Raw genomic sequence first — 12,625 nt, forward strand, 5'->3', positions numbered from 1 at the left:
ACACGCAGAAAACAATAGCAACAAAAGGACACGATCACATGCTACGTTCATAATTTGGGTCTAGTCCATCACATGATTCTCCTAATGATGTGATCCAGTTATCAAGTGACAACACTTGCATATAGTCGGAAAACCTTGACTATCCTTGATCAACTGGCTAGCCAACTAGAGGCTTGCTAGGGACATTTTTTGTCTATGTATCCACACATGTATCTATGTTTTCATTCAATACAATTATAGCATGGATAATAAACGATTATCTTGAAACAGGAAATACAATAATAACTATTTTATCATTGCCTCTAGGGTATATTTCCAACAGTCCCCCATTTGCACTAGAGTCAATAATCTAGTCCTCACATTGCCATGCGATTTACATTGTAATAAATCTAACACCCATACAGTTCTGGTGTTGATCATGTTTTGCCCGTGGAAGAGGTTTAGTCAGCGGATCTGCTACATTTAGATCAATGTGCACTTTGGAAATATTCACGTCCTCTCCTTCGACATAGTCGCGGATGAGGTTGAAGCATCGTTTGATGTGCCTGGTCTTCTTGTGAAACCTTGGTTCCTTTGCTAAAGCAATGGCACTAGTGTTGTCACTAAACAGAGTTATTGGATTTAGTGCGCTCGGCACAACTCCAAGATCCGTCATGAACTGCTTCATCTAGACACCCTCCTTAGCTCCCTCCGAGGCAGCCATGTACTCCGCTTCACATGCAGAAACTGCTACGACGCTTTGTTTGGAACTGCACCAGCTTACCGCACCCCCATTAAGATTAAATACGTATCCGGTTTGAGACTTAGAGTCATCCGGATAAGTGTCAAAGCTTGCGTCAATGTAACCCTTTACGACAAGCTCTGACCGAGGCACGCAAATCACCTCAAGATTCTGGGAAAAGTTCCATGAAGCTCTTGGAACCAAGCTCTCTTTCAGCACCGCCTTCCACCCATACACGGGCTGACAAACGGAGCGAGTGAATTAGATACTTGAGGATATGCTCCGCGCTTGTGTCTTAGCACATGGGACCAAATGGGAAGACTGACTGCCGTTCGCTGAGTTCTCCTACAACAACAACTACCTGTCCAGTCTCTAGACGACCCCATTTGAAGTGTTATACGACCGGAAATGCCGCACCCCGCTCAACTGGTTCGAAACTGGTGAAGGGTTGATTTTACGGGAAGAAGTTCTTCGTGAAGAAGAAGACCAGGTGCAACTTGTTCGAGAAAACTTGTAACATCCCAAATTTTGGAATGTTAAAATAATTATTAGTTTGTTTGCTTGAGTGATTGAAACTTGAGTGGAAATATGAAACTTTTCAAAAAAATTGAATGAGAGGGAATAAAATGACTTTCCCCTTCTCCGGTGAATTCAAATTCAATCTTTTAAAAGAAAGAGAGAAGATGACATGACTTCTTCAACTATAAAGAATTTGAACGGAGATATTTGCATTTGAATTCTTTTGCATTTCTATTTGTTTTCTTCGTGCAAGAAATGCCGGGAAATACATTCTGTCAAACAGAAAAGAGAGGAGGAACATGACCCTCAAACACACGGGCATTTTGAAAGTTATTTGAACCCTAAAACTTAGAGGGTCATTTGAAAACTATTTGCAAAAGAAAATAAATCTTTTAGGCAATTTTGTGAAAATAATTTTTTCTGAAGTTTTATTTTTGCCGTGGAAAAATGCCCATCATTTAGATTTTATTTTTCTGATAATTTTAGTATATAGAAACTCTATTTTCGGAATTGATTTTATTTCCTAAATTTTCCTTTTACCTTCCTGTTTTAATTATTAGGAAGTAAATCATTTTATTTGGAAACTCTTGCTGGGCCCATTAAGATTCGATCCGGCCCGATCCCCTACCGTCTTCCTCCTCTCGTCACTTTCCTCCCAGAGTTCGGTTGCCTTCCATGGCCAGGAACCGAATCCCCTTCTCCCGGATTCGCGAAATACTTTCCATCCCAGCTCCTCCCACCACCCCTATAAGAAGCCCCACGTTCTCCTCGTTCCAGTCCCGCTGGAATCGCCGCCTCTCCCCACCTCCTCCTCCCCCTGTGGACCTCGCCGGAGTCGGCCACAGGAGCTCGCCGGCGACCTTTCCCCATCGTCCCTGCACTCCCTCCCCTCCCTGCCGAGCCCTCCCTACCCCGCCGCCACCTCCCCACCACCGCTCCACCCCACCCCCTCGCCCTTCCCCACCATCGCCGGAGCTGCGGCTCCTCCATATCACCCCAACCAGGAAGCCCTGCTCCTCCCGTCGCCCCCCCTGCACCCCTCTCCATCTCCCCCTCGCCTCCCCCCCGGGAGCCTCACCGCCCCACCCCTCCTCCACCGGCACCGCACCCCCCGCCGGCGACCCCACCCCGCCGGAGTTGCACCCCCTCGCCGGAGAAGGCCTCCAGCCCCTGCAGTCACGGTAAGGCTCCTCCTCCTCCTGTTTTTTTTGGTTTGCCTATTAGATCAAGATCTACGGTGTAGATTAGAAGGGCATACCCCTTCGGTTCTTTGACAAGAACCGGCCGTTTCTTTTTATTAACCGAAGCGTTTTCTTATAATTCGGCCATTCGCTGGTTAGCCTACGCAGCGCACACTCCCTAGCCAACCAGAGATCGCCACGTGGCCCCTTCAGTAGTTAGCTTTTATTCATTTTTTTCTGTTTACTTCCAAAAATAGAAAAGTTCCAATTTTGTTTAGCCCATAACTTTTATCAATAAGTCCAATGGATTTGATTCTTTTTTCCAGTAGATCACAAATTTTCTGTAGTTTTTTAAAAACATATAATTTGTCTATGTTTGAAATTATCAAATTTGAATTAGATCAGATTTAGTTTAAACCTTGTTTTGCCTATTCCAGGAGTTTAAAAATAGCTTTTAATTTGATTCCTTTTGCTACTGATCACTAGTGATCTTATTTACCAGTGGGAGAAATTTCAGAATTGTTTGAGTATTTTAGCTCACTGTTTCTTGTGAAAAAATTTCTATTTCACCTCTTTTAGGATTATGACTAATTCCTTTTCTATAATTGCTTTTAAAATATTTTCTTTATTATTTCAGAAAGATTATGTTTAGTTTCTGTAGTTAACAGTAGTTTTGCAACAAGTTTTTATTTTATTTTTATCATGAAATCAATTCTAGTTCCTTAGTAACTTGCAATTGGTTTCTCCACAGTTTCAAATCCCGTTTGGAAATACTTTCAAATAGTTTTGTGAAAAATACTTTATTTTATCTTAGTTAAATTTATATCTTAGTTCCTTGTTATTATTTTCTGTTGGAAAAAAACCGTTTAGTGTTTGATGTAGTAGAAGACTCCTAACTTTAGTGATGTTTCTTTCGGATTCTTATTTCGCTCGCTCTTTTGTTTTGATTGCTAGAATGATTGCTAGTATGAGTGCTTATGTGAATGATATGTTTGTTATATAGATTTCATCGGAGAGTGAAGAGTAGTCTATCAAGTTGTTTCTCGAGAAAACTCTTCTTCATCAACATCACCAGGCAAGTCACTTTGATCATACTATCACCTATGTTTTATGCATCGTAGTTCTACCATCCTATGCCCAATTGCATGCTGCTTAGGTACTTGGAAATTTTAGTATAGGTTGTAGTATCATGTGGTAAGCACACAACAACCCCGATACTTGGCCCCGGGACGACAAATTTCATATTGCTATGCTTGAGTAGACGGGATTTCAGTTGAGTGCATAACACGAGTGATGCGAGGTTGATTAAATAATCAAGACCGGTTAAGACCAGATTATCAAGACCTTGGACGCAATGCAACTCTGGGTGAAGGACGGTTGATCGGCTCCCTGGAGAACCCAGTGGATGACCCGGGATGCTGGAGAGGCCATGACATCCTGCGGAAAGCTTCACCCAGGCTCAAAGAGACGGACGGATATTTTCAAGACCCAAGGCTTACCTGCACAGCCACAAGTCATTATGGGCTCTGGCTTGGTTGGACAACGCGGCGACTCTGGACAGGTGATGCTAGCAGATGTAGAAGAATGGTAGGAATGGATGGGCACCGACAGGGATTGAGAGGGACCCGTTGAAAGACCATGTTTTGATCATCCGGTCTTCAAACACCTTGAAGTGCGAGGACATACTCGGAGGCGATCAAATCTTGTGGGAAACGTGTGCAAAACTCTGCAGAGTACTCAAACCTAATTGATTAGCCGTGTCCACGGTCATAGACAACTTGAGCAAAAGGAAATGAAGTTATCTGGATTTCTCAACACCATTATATATATTTGATTAGGGTAATATTGATAACTCGGGTATGACAACTGGTTGGCGGAACCATCTCATTAACAACCAACTACGTAGTAACATTTTGCTTTTAGCACTCTCTTGATGTAGGAGAAAACTTGCTTTTCGCTAAAAACTTATAGCCCCACCTGCCATATATGCATATAGTATAGATGATTACTTTTCACCCCTCCCTTATGTGACTTGCCGGCATATTCAATATGCTGACCTACACGGCTGTAACGTCTTATGTTGCAGATATTTTTCTTCAACGAGTAAGAGTACGATTAAGGGTTACGGTCTACACTCAACTTGCCGTTGGTGTTTATTGGGACTCCACTCCCTTGACTGCTTCCGCTGAGATTTTTAAGGTATATATCAGTTTTACGCTATTTACATGTGATTGCACTTTGATATATACATTGATGTACTGTGTGTGCCAGCATACTGATCCAGGGATGGCACAGGAACACAAAGGCTTGACTCGTTTTGAGTTGGGTCGCTACAGAAATGGTATTAGAGCACATATTGACTGTAGGACGTGACCCCTAGAAACTGGAAATACCCTAGGGAAGAATCTCTCAAAAAAATTTATTTTCAAGAACATCCTTTACTTCTCATCCCTTCTGATTTCATCAAATGTTCCCTCTCACCTCAAATAGTTATACAATCCCCTTACCACTTTGACCTCATGAAGAATCAACGGAGTTCTACTTCAAAGTAAAGAGGATTTCACCATGCATTTGAAGAATTGAAGCTACACCAATTGAAGACTCTCAAGAGCCGAAGAACTCGAAGACCCCGAAACATTCCAATGTTTATTAGAAGTCCAAATCCCTTTTATATACCCACGTTAGATACGATGATTTGTGAGCCGTCATTGGTGTGTGTTTTTTTCGACAGCCACAAATAAAACCTATTCTCAAAAATATTGTTTGTATTGTGTGTATCTTCCTCCCTCTCTTACCCGTCTGATCCCCAAAACCTCAACCCTACCAGATGGAGTATGAAGCTGGACTTGTAGTCTCTGGACCAATGACCCAGCTGGAAACTGAAATATGGATTCAGAACATGGAGAAGCACTTCGGGAGCAACTTGGTCTCAAGGAAGCATGAAGTGGAACACGCTCTTCAGTACTTTACACAAGGTGCTGCAATCTGGTGGAAAATGCATCATGCCATACAAGGATTTAGTGGAGCAGAAACTTGGGACGAATTCAAGAACACTATGTTAAGATCCTGTCTCATTCGGAAGTGCTATGATAATCCGAAGGATAAGACTTGTGCATGCAAGATCTGTGGAGCAATAGGACACACCTAGGAAGAACACAAGGATGGATGCACTCATTGTGAAGAAAATCACCCAGCTGGGGAGTGCCCAAGTAGTCAGGTGACTTCTTTCTTGTGTGAAGGAACCACCCACTACCCAGCTCAGTGTCACATTTACCCCAAGGTGCAACAAGTTGTCAAGCAGCAGAAAGATGCAGTGAAGGAAACCCTCAAGAAGAAGATTCTAGAAGAACCGGTGATGAACGAATATATTGAAGACCCTGATGGACAAGGTCTGACCAGATTTTTCTCCAATGCATGCTACTCATGCGGAGAAGAAGGACATTATTCACAGGACTGCACGAAGAGAAGCCAAGAGTATCTGGGAAACTTCCCGATGGAAGAAGTGGAGTTTGATCCACTTGAAATAGAAGAACTGGCCAAAATAAAGGAGTCCGGAAAGAAGAAAAAGTACCTTCGAAAGAGCCAAATCTCTACAGACATAGACCTGAGTCATGTCAGATGTTACAAGTGTATGGAATTTGGCCACCACAAATACATGTGCTCAGGAAGGAAGCCGGAAATCCCAGGAGCAAAAGCAAAAGTTAAGAAGCCTCGAGACTTTTCAAAACTCATTTGCTTTCATTGCAAGGAAGCAGGACATTTTGCTAGCGATTGTCCGCAAAGGAAGAAAGCTAGAATGGAGTAGTTAAGTTTTGACCATGGCAATAAGTGTGATCCGAAGCACTCTTGTTTTTCATGAGATCATGGAGTGAAATTTTTGTAACATAAGTCCATGAGATTGTAATAACATCAAGAATAACTGGAATTTATTGTCTCATGATTGCCTATGTTGAAAATGTATGCGTTGTTTCTCTACGAGCAAAGATCTCTGAACATTATCAGGATATGAGAAAATATGGTCTATGCAGGCATGAGTATAATTCATTTTAAGTGTGGTAGTAATCCGTAAACCCACAGGATCCATTGAGTAGGAGTGTACCTTGATTACCAAGGAGACATATACATTCCTCTGAGTACCTATTTACTGACACCTGCAGATGACAACTCTCTACGAGTCATTCCTCAAGGGCCCAGAAACGATCATGACCCTGACCAGTGATCATGATTACCCGAAAATCCTGAAGGACATGATGCAGCACATTCATCTTGAAGGAGATGCAGTCTACAAAGGCTACCCATTCATGGAAAGTGGAGTAGAACTTTGGTATGTGGAAGTACACCTCCACCATGTGAAAGGAGTTTGTCCAAAGACTATGGGGCAATACTTTTTCATTTCACGTGTACCACGCGCAACCTTCTTTGATGCTGTTCGTGAAGCTGCCATGGAAGCCATACATAAGATTGGAGAAATACTTGAAGCAAGACTCCGTCATACCCATAAATACCTGAGTGAGGTACGTGCGGAGATGATGGAGATGAAGCTCATGACCGCCGTGATGAAGCAAAAGATGGATGATATCAAGGAGCACCTCGGAAAGTTCCAGTGGAACTAAAGTACCTCCAAGAGAGATAGATGAATAAAGTTGGCAGAAATGCTTGACCATACCAAACAATGTGGATGGTAGCATTTGTAACAAATTACATTTGAGTTAGAATTTTGAAGAAAGCAAGGATGTAATAAAGGATTGATTATGAAATGAATATGATCTATGGAAGAAGCTATGATGGATCAGCAAACGTTTTCTTAGGAACACACGAAAGCCAGAGAGTTATGAAGACACGATAGATGTTTTTTTCAGCTTGTAGAACCAATGGATTATCCGAACTCCGTTCGTGGACAAGAGAAATTCTGCAACGCTTGTGAGGATGCCTAAGTGTTAGAATACTGTAACATCCCAATTTTCGTAAATTCGGATGTTAATAGATCATTCATTTGCATTCCATATTTTATGCATCATTGTGTTCTTGTGAAAATTTTATCGTCATGTGATTGCAGGCAATTTATCGGAGCGGAGATAATATGACTTCTCCCGTGTGAGTTAAAGTCATCATTTTTGGTTTTTGCAAATTTTTCCAAACTCCGAATTCTTTTAGTCGAGTTTTTTTTTCGATCGCGTTGTGTGATCCTAGTGCATAAAACTTTTTTTTAAAGTTGCATTAGGTGGAACTAGGGTTCCTATATATTATATATATATTAGTTGTATATGTTATTTTGTTTTCTCCTAGTATTCTAGTGCATATACGTATATTAGTACCTACTCTGTTTCTAGTATTTTTGTTAGCTAGGAAAATATATATTTTTTCTGTTTTGTTTTTTTTTCTTTTTCTTTCTTTTGTTGCTGCTGTTTGTTTGTTTTTCAAAAAAAAAATATAGAACTGCCAGGCCGAGCCACAAGGGCTCAGCCCAGCCCCCATGCATGCACGCATGCAATTTCCATGCATGCACTCCCTCCCCACGTGAGTCCTCCCTCCCCTTTCCTTATTTCTCTCCTTCCTTCTTTCTCTCCCTGCTTTTCCTTTTACTCCCCACGTTCACCTCTCCCTCTCCTTCCTATTTTCTCTCCCATGATCTCCTTCCCAAAGTTCTCCCTCTCCTTCCTTCTACTCCCCTCCCCTAAGCCTATATAAACCCCCCACCATCACCTCTCCCCAACCCTAGCCGCCGTCTCTCCACCGCCGCCTCCACAAGACGCCGCCGGCGCCTCACCCCACCGCCGCCCTAGCCGCCGCCGCGAGCAGCGGCAGCAGCCCGAAAGCTGCTGCACCTCGGCCTCGCCGCGGAGGAGGAGCCCTCCCCGAACTCTCTCTCCACCGCCGCCTCTTCCCCGCGGAGGAGGAACCTCACCGCCGCCGCCCGACGCCCCACCGCCCGGAGCTACTCCCTCCTTCCTCGCCGGCCATCTCCTTTCTTGCCGGTGCAACACCTCCAGCAGCAGGTAGCAACCTCTCTCTCTCTATTTCATGCACTCCATCTCAGCCATTAGAAGCTTGCCACGTGTGCCTCTCTTTAGCACTAGCAGTTTTGTAATTTTCTGTCCAGATTTCGAAAACAGAAACTTTCAATCTTGTTTTGATCACAACGTTTTATCCCTACGTCCAATGACATTGATTCTTGTTCCAGTAGCTCACAAATTTCCTGTAGTTTTTAAAAATATATAAGTTTTCTGTGTTTGGAATTTTTAAATATAAGTTAGAGCAGATTTAGTTTAAACACTATTTTGCCAATCCAGGAGTTTGAAAAATGATATTGAGTTGATTCTTTTTGCTACTGTTTTCTAGTGATAAAATATTAGTGTGGTAGAATTTTCGGAATTTTTAAAGTATTTTTACTGGTGTTTTCAACAGAAACAAGTTTCTGCCTACCGGCGCGCGATAAATTCTTTTGCGTAGTCGTTCGCCAATCATTGCATGTGATGTTATTTTTACTCGTGGCATGATTGAATTGCTTATGGTGTGCTTTGTGTTTGTATTGGTAGATCATCCGGAGTGCGAAGCGTGTTACTTAGAGACGCTCGAGCAGGACAACTATCATCAACGCAAGTCATCTTTGATCATGTTATTTTACCTATGTTTTCAATGCATAGTAGATCACCTTCTTTGCCCTATTTGCATGCTGCCTAGGTACTTGGAAACTTTAGTCATAGGTGTAGTATCATGTGGTAGGAACACCAACACCCCGATACTTGGCCCCGGGACGACAAAGTTATATATATGCTATGCTTAAGTAGACGGGTTATCGGTTGAGTGTATGCCACGAGAGATGCGAGATTGATATAATAACCAAGACCGGACTAAGACAATATTTTCAAGACCTCGGACGCAATGCAACACTGGGTGAAGGATGGTTGATCGGCTCCCTGGAAAACCCAGTGGATGCCCGGGATGCTGGAGAGGCCATGTCATCCTGCGGAAAGCTTCACCCAGGCTCAAAGGGACGGACGGAGACTTCAAGACTCAAGGCTTACCTGCACAGCCACAAGTCATTATGGGCTCTGGCTTGGTTGGACAACGCGGCGACTCTGGACAGGCGGTGCTAGCAGATGTAGATGAACGGTAGGAATGGATGGGCACCGACAGGGATTCAGAGGGACCCGTTGAAAGACCATGTTTTGATCATCCGGTCCAAACACCCTGAAGTGCGAGGACAAACCCGGAAGCGATCAAATCTTGTGGGGAACGTGTGCAAAACTCTGCAGAGTACCCAACCTAATCGATTAGCCGTGTGCACGGTCATCGACAACTTGAGCCGAAGGCATTGAATTTCCCCTGAACTCTCGACACAACTTAATAATGATGTGGGTGTTAACAACTATTCGGGTACGAGAACTGGTTGGCGGAACCATCTCGTTAACAACAAACATGTAGTAATATTTTGCTTGCGACCCCTTTTGTTGTAGGATAAAACTGGCTTTATGCAAAAACTTAGCTCCACCGGCCAAATATGCATGTAGAGATAGTTGATTATTATTTTACCCCCTCTCTTGATGATTTGCCAGCATATTCGATATGCTGACCTACACGGCTGCAACGTATCATGTTGCAGAGTACTTTTCCGACCAGGAGTGAGGCTACGGTTCTACGCTCAGCGACATGCCCTTGGAGTCGGATGGACTCGTCTACCTGATGCTTCCGCTTAGTCTTTGTTAGATAATCTCATGAGTTTGGCCTTCAGCCACCTTATTGTACTCCTTTATTGTAATAAAGTACTCTTTATGAGATTTCGATTAATAAAGCTGTGTGATTGCACTCTTGAATATATACATTATGTACTGTGTGTGTACCAGCATGATCTTGGGATGGTACAGAAACACCAGAGGCTTGACTCGTTGAGTCGGGTCGCTACAGAAATGGTATTCAGAGCACACGCTGACCTTAGGATGTAACCTCTAGGATTGGAAAAGCCTTAGGAAGAAAACTATTTTCTCTTAATCTTCTATTTCTTCTTCTGATCATTTCTGACTTCTCTCCGATTTTCCAATGTTTAGATGGCCACCTTCGTCCCTGTTAAGTTCACGGAGTTTTGCCAGCCCGACACCACTATGCCGTTCGGAAAAGAGCTGGTGCAGATCACCGAAGACTTGAGGATTGCTGTGCCGACTATCACAGGGACGCCAACTTCATCTTACCCGGAGGATTCACGCTACAGGATCGAGGTGCATATTCCCGGAAGGACATTCGAGCCGCACACTGAGCCGATGGATTTCAAGTTCATCGCACCCAGCTGGATTCTCGGAAGGGACATGGCGATCCATTGTGCACTCGGACGTATCAAGGATAATGTCGGGACCCCGATCCTAAGCCATAGGAATCCAGCCTGTAACACATCGCATCTCTTTGTGGTCTCACGCACGGTTAACTCCATGGCTGCAGCCTTACCTTAGCCGGGACCGTTTGCGTCTTTTGACTCACGTATGCGATCGTGTCGCTAGCATTCCAATGTCAAAGAACCCGGATCGACATGTCTAGTCATAAACCAAAGTGGCAGTTCCGCACAAGGACAGGCATACATGACCCAACAAAGCAGGTGTCGGTCATCAACGAACGTAGACGAGTCGTAGCAAGCTACAAGGACTCCATTACGTCGTGTGACATTTCCCCAAAGGGGACATACACAGCAGCTAAGAAGGACACATGCCGGTCAACCAATGCGTCCGGAGCAGTAGCAAACTACCAAGGCTCGTTTGACCACAAAGGGGCATTTCCTTGTAAGGAGTGCTACTAAAGTTCACGACTAGGTAATCGAACCCCATACATATCAAGTAAGACACACGTACGCATGGCATACCGATATGTATAGATACATCCATGGGATCACAACATAACCATAAACATACAAACTTTATTGAAGAGGCTCGGAAGAGCCACACACATATTATTACACATTAAGGGTCTCACGACCCATAATATCAGTCTCACAATACAAGCCAGCGGAAGAGTTATAAGCTGTCTGGGTACAGACAGAGCAACTAGGAGGCACATGGCCTGACTATACTACAGAGCCGACGTAGGGCCAGATCGTAGCTGGGACACCAGCTACTTGTCGTCGTCGATGTCTACGAAGAACCCTCCATTAGGGTCATTAACAACATCTGCAACATAATTAAGCAAACATGAGTACGAAGGTACTCAGCAAGACTTTAGGATGGCTAACTACTCATGCAAGGTATCAAGAAGGTATTGTGGGGTTTCATGCGGGAAGCCAGCATTTGACTCGTGGCTAGACAACTTGCTTTTGAAATTAGTTTTGACAACTTGATTTCTCGCACACGAGTCCACTAACACCACAACAATACACCATCGTGGAATCATTCCGTCTCCATACGGAAATGCCGTCCACGACACTCACGCTTATCTTGACAATTTTACGAGTAGCCATTGAAGTTATCTATGAACAACATATGTCTCCAAGTAGTCCATATCCGCGGACGCGGCTATTCGAATAGATCATAACCCTGCAGGGGTGTACTTCGTCACACACGCTCCCGCCACTTATCGCCATGTGAACGTCATGCACCTCGGCAACCTTTAAGCGGAAGCCCAGCGAGGGAGTCGGCCACGACCGTTAACCACACTAGTACCTAGTCCAGGTTTATCGCCTATCTGAGAGTAACCCGTACGGAAGTCCGGCCGAGGTTTCCGCCACGGCCTCAAACGATGTGCGCAGGGTTCCCAAGCCCACCATCCGGGTGCCACTTGGTACACCGTGCCACTGCCTACCGCATCACGGTCCACCTCTCAGGTCAGCACCATGCACGGCCTCCAGCATTTCTATAAACACCAGAAACTACTTGCAACTCCTGGACCGAGTACTACGCGATTAATAGGCCGAGCGGGGTCATAATTCAGGGCCCAGCATGTGGTAGTATCTAGTCTTGGATTTCATACACGGAACTCAGTTCCTAAGGACGGTTCCAATGAAACAACCCGCCATGTACTCCTACACAGCCTTTCACCGGTACCTTTACCAAATCAAGTTCAACACACGACCTTTGCTTACCGAACACATTCCACATTTCTGTTCATCTCCCAGATGACAGACCATACACAACTCTAAGCATAGCATGCATAGCAGGATAAGGCACATCATAGCTCAAGCAACTACCAGGTATGCTAGGTTGCAAGGTTCGGCTATTTACTGTGACAA

The sequence above is a fragment of the Hordeum vulgare genome, chromosome 3H (genome assembly GCF_904849725.1).
Source record: "Hordeum vulgare subsp. vulgare chromosome 3H, MorexV3_pseudomolecules_assembly, whole genome shotgun sequence".
Taxonomy (NCBI): Eukaryota; Viridiplantae; Streptophyta; class Magnoliopsida; order Poales; family Poaceae; genus Hordeum; species Hordeum vulgare.